Raw genomic sequence first — 16,988 nt, forward strand, 5'->3', positions numbered from 1 at the left:
ATTTGTGCTAATTTGACGAGTACAGTACCATAAAACAAAAGTGTTAAAACTATGGAGTTATTAAATGTATGCAAAGAACTTTATTTTTAAAGAACTTATTGTGTGAAAAGGGGGATTTTTTTTACATCGAGAAGACGCTTTACTGGGGTCTTTTCGGGGTGTGCTAAAAAAACTGTAAAACGATTATCACTTCGTAACCCGAAAATTTAACCACATACATGTAATTGAAAATGGTTCAGTTTCGATACGAGTCATCATACATATTCCAGATCACAATATGGGCATAGGAATTGCTGGAAAGGCTATCATTACCGTCTACCTAACATGAATTGTGCATTTTGACCCTGATCGAATTTTCGTGTCTTTTGTCATTTCATTTTGCATCGTCCCGATCAAATGAGTTTAACGTATCCAACGGATGTTTACAGTTTGTTCTTATGTTGTGTTGTTACATCACTGTCCCAGGCTCAAACTAAGAGGGGTGTGTGCGATCACCAACATGTGTATCCTCGCCACATTATATACGTTGGTTGGTGTCTGTCATATTTGTGTTTCGTTAATTGCTTTGCCGTCAGGCCGTTGTTTTTGAGGTTGAATTCTTGCAAATTTTGTCATGCTGAGACGTTTTATAGCTGACTACAAAGTATGGGTTTTCCTCAATGTTGAAGGTCATACGGGGATTATAGCTGCATAAATTCGTTTTATTTTATCTCTGGAGGATAGTTGTTTCATTGGTTATCATAACGCATCTCATTATATTATATCGAATCTTTGAATATTTAAGCGCATTCGCTACATGAAATATTAAAAGATAAATCATGTTGAGCTTTGCGGCATATTTTGTAAATATTACATACTTAGTGTATTGTTCTAGATATAAGCTAAACTAAGTAAGCACATGTTTAATGTAAAAGTGAATTCTTGTTAATCTATAAAACAAATGGAACAACTATCTGATGGTATCTTATACAATATAATGATTTTGATACAATAAGCAGCATAAGAAACAAATTAACATCCTGCATCCACATTTTTGTTTTAGCTTAATTTTATTTTAAATTTGTAAATGAAATCCTCCCCCCTAAAATTAGTTCGATTTTAATAATTTGTACATGTGTTTCCTTTTTTTTGTAAGTTTTCGTTTAGAAAAGTTGAACAATCAAAAGTCAGATATTTTAACCTCTTTCGCAATGGGAAATCATAGTATAAAACGAGAATGTATTTATCTTTTTGTCTGTATTTTGGGGAAACGCTTTAGTAGGCTTCAATTTCATATTTGATGTCATATGAAACATCATAACTGTCGTGACTGTATTGCAAAATATTTGTTAGTACTTTAAAAACAAAATATAGGATTTATGATATTCCAGTAAATAAAATTAAAATCATGCATTTTAAAATTATCAATTCTAAATATAATTAATATCACTACACATCTTTATAGTGTTGAATGGGCCTTTTGGACAAGGCGCTCCAGGCAGATTGATATTACCACATTGATTTGGAGCAATTATGGCAATTAGTTCTTTATAAAATTTCTCCTGGTTCCCTTTGATGTTGTAATCGCTGCACGCATGTGGATTTCCTGTAAACGTACAGTCATTTGTTTCTTTCTTAGATTCAACACCTTTGTTCTTCTGATTTCCTTCGAATTTAGAAGTATCCCCTTTAATCTTTTTAATTTTTTTCTTTTTTTGGCTCTTCTGACTCTCTTTCCCTGAAGAGCTTGAAGCTTTCTGACAAACTACTCGGAATGGTCTTGAACCGGCCCCGTGTCCGCCCATTTCATATCCATCACAGTTACAATTGTTCAGCGAAAAAGACACCTTAATTTTTGCCTCTCTTCTGCCTCTCCAGTCCACTCGTTCTTCTCGTCTGTCGGATGCTTGGCAGTATGTAACAATGCAAAGTAATACCAGAAAGAATACTATCTTCATCCTGCAAAATTAAAAAGTAGTTAAACAAAGCAACAGATAACAAGAATACATCATAAGAATCTGTTTGAATAATTTGTATAATACAAATAATGATATTAATTTAATAATAATAATAAGAATTATGATAATGATGACAATAATGAAAATAATAATAATAATCATAATAATAATGATAATAATAATTTTTAGTTTTAGTCTAAAGAGTTATAGGAATAAAACGAGTTGAAAACAAATAACAAACATATAATATAAACATATATACACATTTTACAACAATCAGTAAAATAAAGGGGCATGAGCTACGAATAAGACAAATAACAAAATGTAATTTGTTTTTGTTTAAAACGTTTATAAATGAGGAAAATAGAAATGATATTTCGGTATTCGTAGTCCGTTAGGTTCAATTTCGTGAAAACGCCTCCAAAATCATTAATTCATTCTCATTTGAATCCATTTCCATGCAACCTTAGATCTGACCTTTAGTGGACAGTATTGTTGTACAGTTATTAGCATTTTTGTTGGGTCTTATTCAGAGTGCCTATATTTATCCTTTTTGTTTAAAAAAAAAAACTGAACCGCCACTAAAAATTAGTAGTCTTGTTTCAAATGGTTTGTACAACAAAAAAGTCTGTCAGCATTAATCAACACCGTGACTGTCCTTATTTCATATCATAAGTTACAGTGTCAACATTTCCTTTTTTTTTAATCAAAATACTGAATAACCACTAATATTACTTCGTTTTTAGATTTTAGGATGCTTTATATAACACAACAAATTGCCGGCATTAACCAAAACTGACTATATTTGTACTGTAGTATAGAAATGTTATGGCAGTATCTTATATCAGTAAATTAGCTAACTCAGGATGGTTTGTATATTACAAATGGCTGCAATATTGGTACGAACTGATCAATTTAGTGCCAATGATTCCTCAATTAAGTCAAAATACTGGACCGTTACAAAAATAACAAAAAAAAACCCAACAGTTTTCATAATTTAGGATGGTTTGTATATTCAAACTGGATCATCAGACACATTGAGGTCAGTTTGGGTTAAATTTGGCCTTGTAATTTCACAAAAAAAGATTTTTATAAAGTTAACGGACGACGACGCACAACGACAAAGACGGACATTAAGTGATTAGAAAAGTTCACTTAGTCCTTTTCGACCAGGTGAGCTAAAATCAATAGTTTGCATATCACAGGATGGTTAGTCATGTTAGTATAACTAAAATATGTTTCTGCATCAATCAAAACTGACCATAATTGTATTTTATAATGGAAATTACATGGCGGTATCAAAAATCAGTAGTTTTTTTTACTCAGTATGAATTGTATTATACATATAACAGCAATAGTGGTCCATAATGATTACAAACTAATTCTATCTGCATCAATTTAGACTGCTAGCATTTTTTTTCTTTTCATTCAAATACTGAACAGTCACTGAAACTCAGGGTTAAGTGTATAATACAAATGACAGCAATTCTATTGGTAAGCAATGACTAAGAAATATTGCTCGCATCAATTAAGAATGCGAACATTCCTCTTTTAAGTTGAAATATTGAACCGTCACTAAAATCGGTAGTTTTTATATCTCATTATAGTTTGTATAAGACGCTGTTTGGCCGCATCAACCAATAATTACCATATTTGTAGTTTATAATGAAACTTATAAAACAATATTATGGATAAGAAAATTTGCTTACATAGGATGGGTTGGGTAATACAAATGCCAACAATATTGGTACACAATGGCTATAAAATATTGTCCGCATCAATGTGGAGAGCCAACATTTCCTCGTTTTGTCCCAAATATTGAGAGTTCACTAAAATCAGTAGTTTAAATATATGATTCTCAGGATGGTTTGTATAACAAAGCGCTCAGTCAGCATATTCAAAAAGTTACCATACGTGTACTTTATAATACAATTAAATGGCAGTGTCCTAAATCAGTAATTTGTTAACTCAGGATGGATTGTATATTACAAATGACTGCAACATTGGTACGCAATGGCTACAAAAATTTGTTCACATCAATTTAGATCTAGAGTGTTAGCATTTCCTATTTTTATTCAAATTACGGAGACATCACTTAAAATTAGTAGTTTTTATATCTCACTCAAGAACTTGATAATGAAAAGTGATGATGGTGCAAATTTCGTTTATATTACTGTCGAAATCAACGAGAAGGCCCTAATAAGATTTAGAAAATTATACAACACCTTCTATATCCGAACACTTTATATCATTCGGTTGAACATTTCCTCGAAAATATTATCGTAAAACCTATGCAAATCAAGAGAAATATGACAAAAAATCAATGTTATGCATAACATATATATATATTTAGGAAGGGACTGTCACAAACGGGGAACGTAAACAGTGTTGTTATCATCCAATCATATACATTTATATTTTCGATGCACATGGCACACTGAATGACTTTTTCCTTAATGATATCTGCTTGTATATGTATATATATGTCGGTCAACAAATGCAAAATTATTTTATTTATACAAGAAGAAAAAAAGAAATTTTAATGTGTAAACATAAAGGATATTACAACTACAGTTCAAAGATAATATAATTTTGTTGTGCGGAAAAATAAATCAATACAATTATTGTTTATATAATTAAAGGTCAGGTCTGATATAAAAACTGTTAAACACAACAATCTATCAAAAATAGACCAATTATAGATTTAGTCAGGAGCTAACCTTTTCTCATGATTGTTCAAAAGTAGACCTTTACACAGGTTGGGCCTGGAGCAGACTTGTCCTAAGAACTAGTCAAAATCAGATCTGTCGACTAATCTTGTCTGAAGCAAACTTATGAAAAGGTCTTAAGCAGTCATAAAACAGACCTAACGTTGGAGTCGTTCGCTTATTTGCATAACATTTCTGAAGTTAACTTAGGAAGCACTCAAAAAGTGTGCTCCTAGTTAACTTTTGTACAAGTTAGGACTCCAATCTGTAGCCAAATATTTTCGGAACAGCGAACAATGTTAACATTATCTTTCAAGGTATTTTGGTTGAAGCTTTCTTGATGACGGTCCATGATCAAAAGTTCACCGGCGTACGAGATTAATAAATTGGAATTTTCATTTAAATTGTTACAGAATATTCTGATGCTTCTGAAGCTCATTTGTTTTAAAACCTGATCTACAATAAAAATGTCCTATAATTATTACAGAATAAAATAAACTACCATACCTTTACAATAATTATCTGTGTAAACTTTCACTACATGTATAAGTTAATACAAAAATGAAACGGAATGAACCGATATTTATATTTTGTAAAATAATATATCACATGGCCTTTTGTTGGTTTTATATGAATTTCTTTAGACTTCTAGGAAATAGTAAGATGATTTGTCAGGGTCGACGAATATACATCATAATTACATCACGCATCAAGCATGCTCATTAATTAGCTGTTGTTTGTCATACAATTGTTATACAATTTCCCCTAAATAAATGTTTGTTTTCAGCAGGAATTAATTTCTGAGTATCGTAGCTTTCTATGTGTATACCACTTTTGGTGTATTTTAAAAAAGGTAATAAAGGTATACGGTCAAAAATCTAGCTCAAACTGCATTTTTGATTGGAGACATTTTTACTTACAGCAATATTATATCGGTATTAAAGATATGAGTTTTTAACAGTTACAACATCAGTCTTTTTGGTTAAGGATGTTGTTTGAAACAATATTGTGTAACAAAATCAAGTACAATTTTCTAAATTGTTTTGTTTCAATAGCATAGCGTACAATTTGAATTTAGACTCGTTATTTTTCCAAATTCTAGTGGAATTCCAAAACCTTCCAAATTAAATATTACTATTGAACAAAAACATTTTATATTGGCCTTACCCATCTACTAGAATGCTTCAATTGTTAATCAATTGACCTTGCATACGGTATGACATCTTAATATTTAACTTTGTCGTAGGGTCACTGATGCATAATTGTTCAGGTTGAAAAGTTTCAACTTGTCGATGTTACATTATTTTTTGCCAAGTTAACTTACATTTATCTTAATGTTCCCCTTGGTTGTGTAAATGTTTGTATTGTTTGTGCATTTCACATGTTTGTGCAAATTGCAACAGTTTGTTAGATTGGTGTAACCCGTTATAGTCAAATAAAACACCTCATATATGAGTTGGTTTGTGTGCCAGGGACAAAAAGAGTTTGTAGGGCTTTTGCTCGAAGGTGAAGGCTTCGTTTTAAAACAAAAACGCTTTGTTTCGCTGCATTTGGTTGACAAGTTGATGCATTCAATTCGTGTCATATCTCATTTTCTCAGAATGAAACCTCGTTTTTTTAAATTGATAAACGTTTAAGCTATTTTTATTGATTACAGTGTTCACTTCGTAATAATGACCCTCAGTAAAGTCAATCCATATGTTAATGTCATTAGTTACTATAGTTTCTTTTTCAGCATATTCCGATTGCTAATAGTTTTGCTAAAAAAAGCAGAATTGAGGAACATTTGGAGAGAATATTAGAAGCAAATTAGTGTATGCAGTTTTACATGTTTTAGCACAGATATACATGCAATATCAGAAAACGTTTAATGACTTCTCCGTTCGGTCCAAGGACCAAACTCAAGTGAACAAACTAAATAGCGTAGTACTGTTAATCATACATCCTGTCGATGATTTTGTATGACACTTTGGCATTGAACAGTGTCTTGCATTTCTCAGACTGTTTATGATAATTTAACGCTAAATCCGTTCCAAGTGTACATCTGTACTAATTGTTATCTAAGTCCGAGAAAACTTAATTTCTTTATTGGTTATTGGTTATTATCTACTTTGAACATTTCAGTAATTCGAGAAAACCTTTATCAATGCCTTTTGGATATTGTTTAATGTAGGTTGTCTTTGTGTCTCGTACCGATCTTTTGATGAGTTAAGCTAATTTCTACTGATTTTTACAGTCTGTTCTTATATTGTACTCTCAAAATTATAGAGAGGGTTGGTCGTTCACAAACATGTTTAACCACGCCACATGTTTATGTGCTTACGCAAAAACAGACGCCTGTAGTATAGTGGTTGTCGTTGGTTCAAGTCCGTCATATATGTTTTTAAGTCATATTTTTAAACATGCCATTTATCGTCTGTAAAACATATAGTCCATAACGGTTAACCCAGTCCATAAATATTTCGAAGGATGGATTTCAACTACACGACTTCGATCTTTTAGTTTAAAAGCTTCCGTGTAATCCGTAACTCTCTATCAAAAATATCATGATAAGAGATGCTCTTGATTGAAATATGTACATAATTATGCAGGCGCTGCTGGAATATTGCTACATTCACAATTGGGAAGCTGATCATGAAATTATCTCATGTATCGTAAAGGTTTGTTCTCAATTGACACTAATCCTCATCTTCTAAATGTAAATCATGGTACGGGCTGACTTAACTGCTTGATCTTTTATCTCAAGTTCGATGAAATAGATGCATTTATCATAGTCACCAAATTTTGAATTATCTGGTGAGAGTATATTAACTATATATATATAGCTGAATATGAATTAAAAGGACAATGCTAGCCTCTTTTAATTTTTCCTGAAAAAGCTATTTCATGAAGTCTGCCTCATAATAATAAAAGAGCAAATCGGCAAGAAGAGGAGCAAAGTTGGCTCCCTTTGGAATGCCGATCGTTTGTTGAAAAACACGTCCTCTAAACGTACCAAACATATTGTCATGTCTTTAAATTGCAATTTGAAGGAATAGGAATTTATCGTCAAGTTTTTGATTGAAAAATAAACGCCTTTGTCAATGAGATTGATAGTTATCCCCGTGTTTATAAATTTGTTATTATCAAAATATTTTTTTTGAAATTGTAATCTCATTATCAGATTACAGATGATTAAGAGTAGTATTATACCCCTCGATAAAATAATCTTGTCACACAACTAGTCTACCGACAAGAAAATTTAAACTTTATATTTAGTCTTTTAGTTAAAACCGCAATCTTGATAAATGTGGATTTTTAAGCGAACGACTGTAATTTATAGCTCTTCTCTTAACAAACACAATGTGTGATCATTAAAGAAAGACATGTAGTATTCAAATGTGTCGTATGTATTCAGAATGATCATTCTGTATTCAGGTAATGCGTTTTACATTCTACCTTTAAAGTCATCAAGTATATAACATTTTGATGTATTTCTGCTCTTACTGTTGTATGATCTTTGTGTTGTTATTGTGGTTAAAACATGAAATTACAAACGACATCTTGAATTATAATCTATATTTAGAGATAGCGTATACATAAATTTTAAATTTTAAAATTAATGTTAGGCTTCTAGTTAAAACCGCAACCTTGATAAATGTGGATATTTAGCGAACAACTGTAATTATTTATAGCTCTACTTTTAACAAACACAATGTTTGATCATGAAGAAAAGACATGTATTATTAGAATGTGTCGGAGGTATTCAGAATGTATTTAAATAAGTTATATTAGTTTTCTGATTTTGAAATCAACTGAACGGTTTATTAAATCGTTTGAACAACTGAATCTAGATAAACTCCATATCGCATTCTTGGATTGTAAAAAATTGAAGTACACAATCGATCTAGTTATATGCTTACATCTGCAAATTTTGAGACAGAAGGACAAATTATGTGTTAGACTGTTCATTTCAATAAAGAAAAAACAAATAATGTATTATTTTATTACGACTGTTTTATAAAAACCAATTGAATGTATTTGTTTGAATGAATTTTTCACTCTAGCCTGACAATGGTGATAACTTTTATATATTTTTTATATAAAGGAATGAAAATACAATTTTCTCGTAGCAAGGAAACAAGTTCAATGATATGTATTTTTTTATTTTCTTAATTCATATTATGAAACCTATCTTTTCATATTTTATCATGTTTATTTCTCAATGCTATCTGAAGAAATAAACATAGTAACATCTACATGAATGCAAAGCATTACAACAATTATATCTGAGGAAATATTTTATAAAGACCTTCTTTAATTGTTTTTAAAGATCTTATACCCTCATGTCATGTTATTTTGAATAGCATGTACAAATACGAACATTGATTATACGGTTGGTACGCTTTTTGTTCAATGTGTTACAAAAATTTAGAAAATCGTTTGTTACACATGTTAAATCGTTTGTTTGATAAGTGTATTCATAGTACGGTTTATCAAAACTTTGTACAAATCAAACATCGTTTGGACAGTTTTGAAATTATTTGAAACTATTTTAAATCGATTAAACACTATTTTAATCGCCTTAATGTTTTTCAATCCTTTGTGTATTTTGTCAATCGTTTTTGGATTTTAAATTGTCTTTAATATTTAGAAAATATTTAAAACGATTTATTCACCTTACAAATGTTATGACAACAACTTCATTTAATATCGTTCTTTATAAATACAAAGCAAAATATTCATATTCAGAAGTTTGATGTCATACTCTTTTATAAGTATCTGCAAACTTCAAAGCAATTTCAAAATAAAACATTCCATATATATTTGTATATAAAATAAACAAAATAACAACGTTTCTTTAAATGAGAGGCTAATAATTTTGACAACTGTAGTATTAATTGTGTATTAAACTATCTCTTCAATATACTAGTATATACAGATGCATCATACATACATCACATTTTGTTTTTGTTTTTATTTATTGTTAATCCTGACGGTTGGCTGAAGAATAACAAGTATATGAAAACTCTAAGGAAATCTGTAGTAAATTTAAAACATTACAAGGCCGCTTGTACAGCTGTGTAGGGATTTATAGTTTTGCAGTAGGAACGTCCGGCTGGAATGTAGATGTAAATCCAAGATCGTGTGTCGGGGAGGAAGAGTACCATGCATGTTTTAAACCGTTGCAACAACTCTTTGAGAGGTCACCTGGCGACCCTTTGCAAGACAAAACGTCTTCCCCTATATTGCATACTGTTTTTGTCAGTAACAGTCCTGTACATGTTCCACCCTTTATCAATGTACAGTTATGTGTTGTTATCTCGGACACCGGTGACTAAGTTGTTATTTTTTTTAAAGATTTTTGTAAATTTATAAATTTTGAATAAATTACAAATTACAACGTTTTTCAAGAAGGGATTTTTATTTAGCACGGATGCATCTCAATTTGCATAGGATTGACATGTAATGGACATAAAGATGAGATGAGAATATTGCATTTCATAATATACATTAAACACATTCTAGAGCTTTTAATGTGATATCATCTTTTAAAAACATTTTCTACTTCTCAGCAGTAACAACCCCTCTCTATTACTACGTTGAAAATACAGATATTGTTTTATTGTAATTTGCTGTCACAAAGTTTGGTGGATTTTTTTTTAATTTCTCTAAAGTAAGCTTGAGTTTCTTGTCCGGTTTTCTTTACTTTTAATTCCTTTTGGTTATATCAGGCTTTCAAATTGTCTAACTGTCGAGTGCGCATCTGTTGTAGAAAATTGATAACGTGTATTGTATTGTGTGTGTACGATATCCTGGAAAAAAATGTATCGGACTTGACTTTTAGATGTAGGACACCATTGTTTGATTATCTGCAACAATGACAATTTAGTTGTATATAATGATAACGCCTCCGCTATATACTTTTATATGTATGACGTGAAAACAAATATGTACTACATTCCGGACAATCCAGCTCCCAAATAGACTATATCTTCTCTTCCAAGGACAATTTGTTTACACAGTATACAATTTGTAATAATTGCCTACAAATGTCTCAGCACATGTGCCAGCAACGGTGACTATCAATATTCGCATCCAAACTTGTGAACAAAACCAGTCAAAAAATTCAAACAGGCCATAAGCTTCAATTGGACAAGACTGATCTCCCTCTCTACATCAAATCAATTCAGAATGAAATTTCTAAGTTACAATTGACTCAGCCACCGTCAAGTAGCATTCCAATGATCATTTATGCCCTATTGACCGCTTCAAACAAAGCAGTTCCAACCAAACCTATAAAATTGACAGGCCCAAAATGGAAGGCATGGCCGAGAGTTAAAAAGCATAAAAAAAACTGTAAACAACTTAACTCAAAATAGAAATTTGACGGAAGACACCCATATCATCCAATCAGGAGAAAAATTAAAAACAGAAAAGAAAGAGCTCCGTTGCCAACAAAGAAAAAAACATGCTGAAGATAGATTGAACATATACAAGCACATTATGGGAAATCCATTTACTGAACTATTCTATAATTTAATAGATAGGAATATATCAAAACCAAGAACAAACAAATCAGATATAGATGAAGATGGAGATTTGGTTTTTAATCCCGACAGGCAGAGAAGATCATTCTTTGAAATCCTCAGTATTCCAAAAAGAAACAAATTATGACAACTCATACAGAATAAACCATCAAACATAGAAGAAAAGGACATCGCTAAAGCTATAGACAACCTAAACACTGCTAAATCCCAAGATGAGTACAGACTATGTGCAGATCACTTAAAACTTACCAAAGAAATTATTATACCGACTCTCACAAACATATTCAATAGCATCCTAATAAACAGAGTAACCCTGATTGAATAAAGTCTGGAATTTAACTCCAGTCTTATTAAAAGGGGAAAAAGCAATGCCTAGTCTCCAGCTATAGAGGAATCATAGCAACTCCAGTAATTTCTAAACTTCATGAACTATGTATTCTTAGCAATACTCCCAACACTGACCTAAAATTTGAATTTACAGGAGGACAATACCCACTAATTGCAAGTTTTATTATATCGGAATTTGATTGTTATCAGGAAAAAACAGCTCTCTTTATCTATCTACTGTTGATGTCAAATCTGCCTTTGATACTCCATGACAAATTATTAGATAGGAATATCCACCCAGATCAGTGGCTTGTGATTAAAGACCTGTATTCTGGCCGAATCACCAACGTAAAATGGCATGGAGATCTTAGTGATAGCTTCAATCTACTCAAAGGAGTTAGGCAGAATTGAATATTATCAAGTCATCTATAAAGATATTTGTAAAGGACCAGTTAGTTAGAATTGGAGCAAAATTCAGTAGGCTTTAGTCTAGGAAATATATACTGTTGAACCCACCCTTGTGCTGATGAAATTGCCATATAAGGTTCCACTCCATCAGAACTGCAAATTATGCTAAATAATATTTGGGAAAAAGGGGGGGGGGGGGGTACGCAAAACAACATCATTATAATATTCATCCAACAAAATCTAAGAACTACAACACAATTACATGAAATTTATCAGACAGCACGATTCCACTTTAAGAAACAAACTACTCATTTAGGATTAAAAAGATCAAACAAAAAAGAAATTGAAATTAATATAGACAAAAATAATACAAACCCCAAAAACTTCCTACACAGTAGTGAACAGAACACCAAGATTATTATGCAATCAGGAAATTTTTACTTCACAAAAACTTATATCCAGATATTAGAGATATTTCATATTGGTACCCTGCGTTCAATATAAGCTCTTGCTAAGAGAACAACAAAATCTGCTGTATATTTGCTAATTGGAGTTCTACCTGTAAAAACAGAACAAGAGGAAACTAATATTTCTACATTCCCTCACAAATTATTCCAATATAAAAATTAAAGAAATCATCAATAAACAAATCGCAGTGGACTACGATAAAGACAAAAGCTTCTTCCATCAAACTGTCTTATTACTGTCAAAATACAACCTACCGGACATTGTAGACAAACATACCGCTATTCCATCAAAGCTCTCCTGGAGAAAAAACTAGCAAAAATAGAATTTTTCAACGTTCTGGACTTTTAGACTTAAAGATGAAGCACAACATGTGTCATCCCTAACAGTCTGAACCTTAATTTCAGTACTGCAGAAACTACACACCTTGTTTGGGACTCAGTAGGTTAAAACTTATTAGAAGTCAAAAAGCTACAACTAAAGTAAGAATGTTCACAGCAGAGGTAACTAGAGGACATTTTACATGTATTAATTATCTGTTGTTCTAGGAAGTGAGGGCAAATAGTACTTCACCCCTATTAAACAATTTGTGACAAAAAACATTCCTTCTGGAACATGGAAACTAAAGTTTAGCATTAAGCATGCAATTACAAAACTTCTACAGGCTAGTACAACTAGGATTTAAAAAAGTCTATTCTCTTGAACTAGAAACTCTCAGAAGACACTTCTGCTTTAATTTAAGTTATCATAGATTATTTCTACTTAAAGACCTACATGTGCGATACATGACACTAATTACTTGAATGCGAAACAATATAGACATTGGAAACAAGAAATACAGGTTATCTATGAACTTTGATTAATAGTTGATGTATATAAATAGTACAACTGTTCCATTACCATTTATGCATAAAATTTTATATGTAAAATAAGTAACTAAATATATGGATTGTTTGACCTTCTGAAGGTCCTGTTTATCGTTTTCTTTATAGATTAGACGGTTGGTTTTCCTGTTTTAATTGTTTTACACTAGTCATGCTGGGGCCCTTTATAGCTTGCTGTTCGTCGTGAGCCAAGGCTCCGTGTTGAAGGCCGTTCTTTGACTTATAATTGTTAACTTTTCATGCATGGCACTCATACCACATCTTCTTATTTATATTGTCATAATTGCTTATGAATGTAATGTTGTTTTCAGCAATATTGTAACATAAGGGTTTATCCTTCAGTATAAAAAAAAATGATTCGCTATCATCAGAGACATATATTTACTCTGGTATCATTTGATTATTTTATTCTTGTTGTACATGTATAATATTTTAAGATTGATAACAATATAATTTCAGCAATTTTTAGCATTATTTATATAAATATTCAATATAAGTTTAGCAAATTTATGATATAGAAGATCGCAAGGTTAATTCCTAGATAAAATACACCTTGTTGTTATTTAATTGTATGTAAACATGCGTTTCCATCCTTCATCAACTGGACACACAAATATTCTATAATTATGGTACAAGCAAATCGGTACATTGCATTTTGTCTGCACGGCCCGGGTGACCTTACTTGACCCGAACGACGTAAGAGTTTGGGTTGAAGGGTCGTCCCGAACGTGCAGATGAAATGATATATAATGTATACCGATTTGATCGGCCAATAACTGTTTTGACACATGAAAGCATCATATTACATGAACGTTTTTGGAAATATGCGGACTCTATTCAATCAACGACTTACAAGAAAGTTTTCTTGTAGGGTAAAGGAAGGGGGAAATAGGCCTTTAAGTAGGAAAACTTTAATATTCATTTTTGGTCACTTTTAAATTATTAACTTTTTTTGTATTCAGGCTTTCTCCTAAATTGTTAAATTATTTGGAGAATCGCGTTTTAATGCCAGATCAATGATTGTTTCATTTGATGTTTCTGGTTAAATTGATATACAGTTTTATATGAATTCGGGACGATTTAGAATTTTACATTTTGTGTAGACACCTGTCTATTGTTGAACACTATATATGTTGCCATCTAGATGTCCTTATGTGGGTTTGGTTGTTTGATTGCTGTCTTGTTGACGTTAAACCCACATCTCCTACAGTTTAAGTTCCGTCTAATGTATTTTTAAATCGGTTTAAGACAAAAAATAATTAAAATGATTATTGAATATAGATTTCCCCTCAAGAATTTGCCCGGGGGAGGATTAATAGAAGACGTTTGTACACACATTTTTAGTGCAATGGAAACAAAAACGTTTAACCTTTTCAAATTTTAGCTACCACCAATTGTTAAACAACGAAGTCTGGTTGATCTCCAACTTACTAGTATACTGTTTCCCTGTTTTTGGCACAAAATAAAGTCTCATTACATTTGATCTAAAAATAGTCACTGAAGGAATAAATATTTAATATGTCGTAATAAATTTCATTGAGCACAAAACATTTCCAAACCAGATTTCAATGATATGGATATTCTAAAATATCTTAAGAAATTATAAACAAAACATAATTATTTTCTCTGACTTATAACACTATTTAATACTTACCTTGTGCACAAAATATCTTAAAATATTCCTAGGAATGACAAACACTTTCTATTTCATATTTTGAAACGACGAAGTTTGTACAAAGTTGTTAATTGCAAGGCGAGTGGCGGATTCAAGTGGGGTATGTGAGGTGTGTGCTTTGATTAGAAACTATATAATGGTTAACCCTAAAATTGTTAAAATTTTTCTTCTAATTTATAGAATTAGACCCCTGTGCCTTTGGCCCATGGAATCGTCCAATACCAAAACAACGGAAAAGTCTAAAGCGGAAGAGAATTAATTCTGACGAACCTGATTCGTAACCTGGCCAATATTATCTTCAATGCGAAGTGCATAAACACTCTGTTAATTATCTATCTTGAAAATTTTATTCTACGCTAGTACTGTCCTGAACTTATTTCACAAATACTGGAAACCTCTTTTTCACCCACAGTGATAAAAAGGTTGCGGTTTTATTTTCTTTGTCATATTTATTGACCAATTGTTGTTTTGGTATTGGACGATTCCATGGGTAAATATTAGTGGGTCAAAAGCACAGGGACGTAATTCTATAATTATATTTGTATACTATATTATGTTGCTCTTGTTGGACACAATGTGTGCCTGAGTGTATTAGTAATAAACTTGTATATCAAAGAAAAGTCCTGGATCAGCCCTAAAGATAATAGTACATTGAATTGTGCATTACCCAGATTATAGCACATAAACTACTGCAACATTTTTTAGGATTTATAGTTTTATAATTAGGCAGGTTCGAGGAACGTAATAATGGATAAGAACGAGTTCTATGTAGAACAAAATTGTACTACATAAATGAGTTTAGAGAATAGTACCAAATGTGAAACAAATACTAGTATGAGTATTAAACAAACCATAGCCTATTAAAAATGGATTGGTAGATTTTTTTTGCTTTCCGAGCAGTGGCAAATAGTTCAGATGTATTGCAGACAAAACTAAGATGTACAATAATACAAAAAAGTTTACTGAAATAGGAAAACAAATATACAAACTTTATGTCACAAATAAGTCAAGTTCGAACTTTCAATGAAATGCAAATTTTCTGATATTTTTCGGAACAAAATTAATTATAGCAAACTTAAAAAAATAATGTTTCTTGTTATGCCAAATTTTACAACGAAGAAAAGATTGCGTACATTTTTCAAATGAATACAATACCACTTCTAACTGTCAAAGATTCAAAAGTGACAACTTGCAAACGGGCTTACTGCTTTATTGTCCTGAATTTCATTTCACTCAAGATTTTCAATAAGCATAATATTTATGAATCCTATCATTTAAGTTTGCTATCATTCAACAATTTTATTGCCTATTTAATTCTATTGATCTCACAGCTTACAATAAAAGTCTTCAGTACACAAAGTTTCATCTTTAAAATTATTTATTAGTTAATTTCTAATCACCGTTGATATTCACAATAAACATTGGTTACGCATGACATATCACAAAAGTATGACACTTTTCTCACATCGCAATACTGTACGTCTAAACACTGCTAAGGACTCCTAAAGGCACTAAGGACTAGAAGGGGTGCTGTGATATGGAAATCAGGTTCATGCATTAAGATTTTACAGAAAAAATACAAGACTTGAAAAAATATGTAAATGGTGCTCTACATGGGGTAAGAAATTTGTCAAAGTAAAAAGTAGTCATGATATTTACTAGAAGGAAAATGTAAATACAACTTTATAGCTTGACAATCATATATTTGAAATAGTTTAAGCAGAGGAGGATTTTTTTAAATGTATTTTTTTTTGGGGGGGGGGGGGGGGGGTGCACGGTCTCCCCTTATGGAACTTTACATATGGTTGATGCATAGACTTTTAATCTCGCTCAAACGTCCTATTTGAAAATACGGATAAGGTTAATATTCCGGCGCTTAAATGTCCTATGATGTCAGTTCTCAAATGACCCTATGTGCATTTTTTAAATTTTCGCTCAAATGTCCTATGCCCATTCAACTTACGTGTTGATCGTTTTAGAAGCATATCATCAGTTTTATCATTGTTTGGAACCTTAGAGATTATTTGCGCTCATTTCGGAACGCAAATTGCTAA

The 16,988-nt window shown here is 31.5% G+C and overlaps 1 long non-coding RNA gene across 1 annotated transcript; it reads right to left on the reverse strand.

Moving 5' to 3' along the window:
• Positions 1–887: 887 nt before the first annotated feature.
• LOC127723763 (uncharacterized) lies at positions 888–5,216 on the reverse strand. Its single transcript, XR_007992241.1, has 2 exons — positions 5,153–5,216; positions 888–1,938 (listed from the first exon to the last, which is right to left on the reverse strand). It is a non-coding gene; the product is annotated as an uncharacterized LOC127723763 (long non-coding RNA).
• Positions 5,217–16,988: the final 11,772 nt, after the last annotated feature.

This window comes from Mytilus californianus, unplaced genomic scaffold, assembly GCF_021869535.1.
Source record: "Mytilus californianus isolate M0D057914Y unplaced genomic scaffold, xbMytCali1.0.p SCAF_13, whole genome shotgun sequence".
NCBI lineage: Eukaryota > Metazoa > Mollusca > Bivalvia > Mytilida > Mytilidae > Mytilus > Mytilus californianus.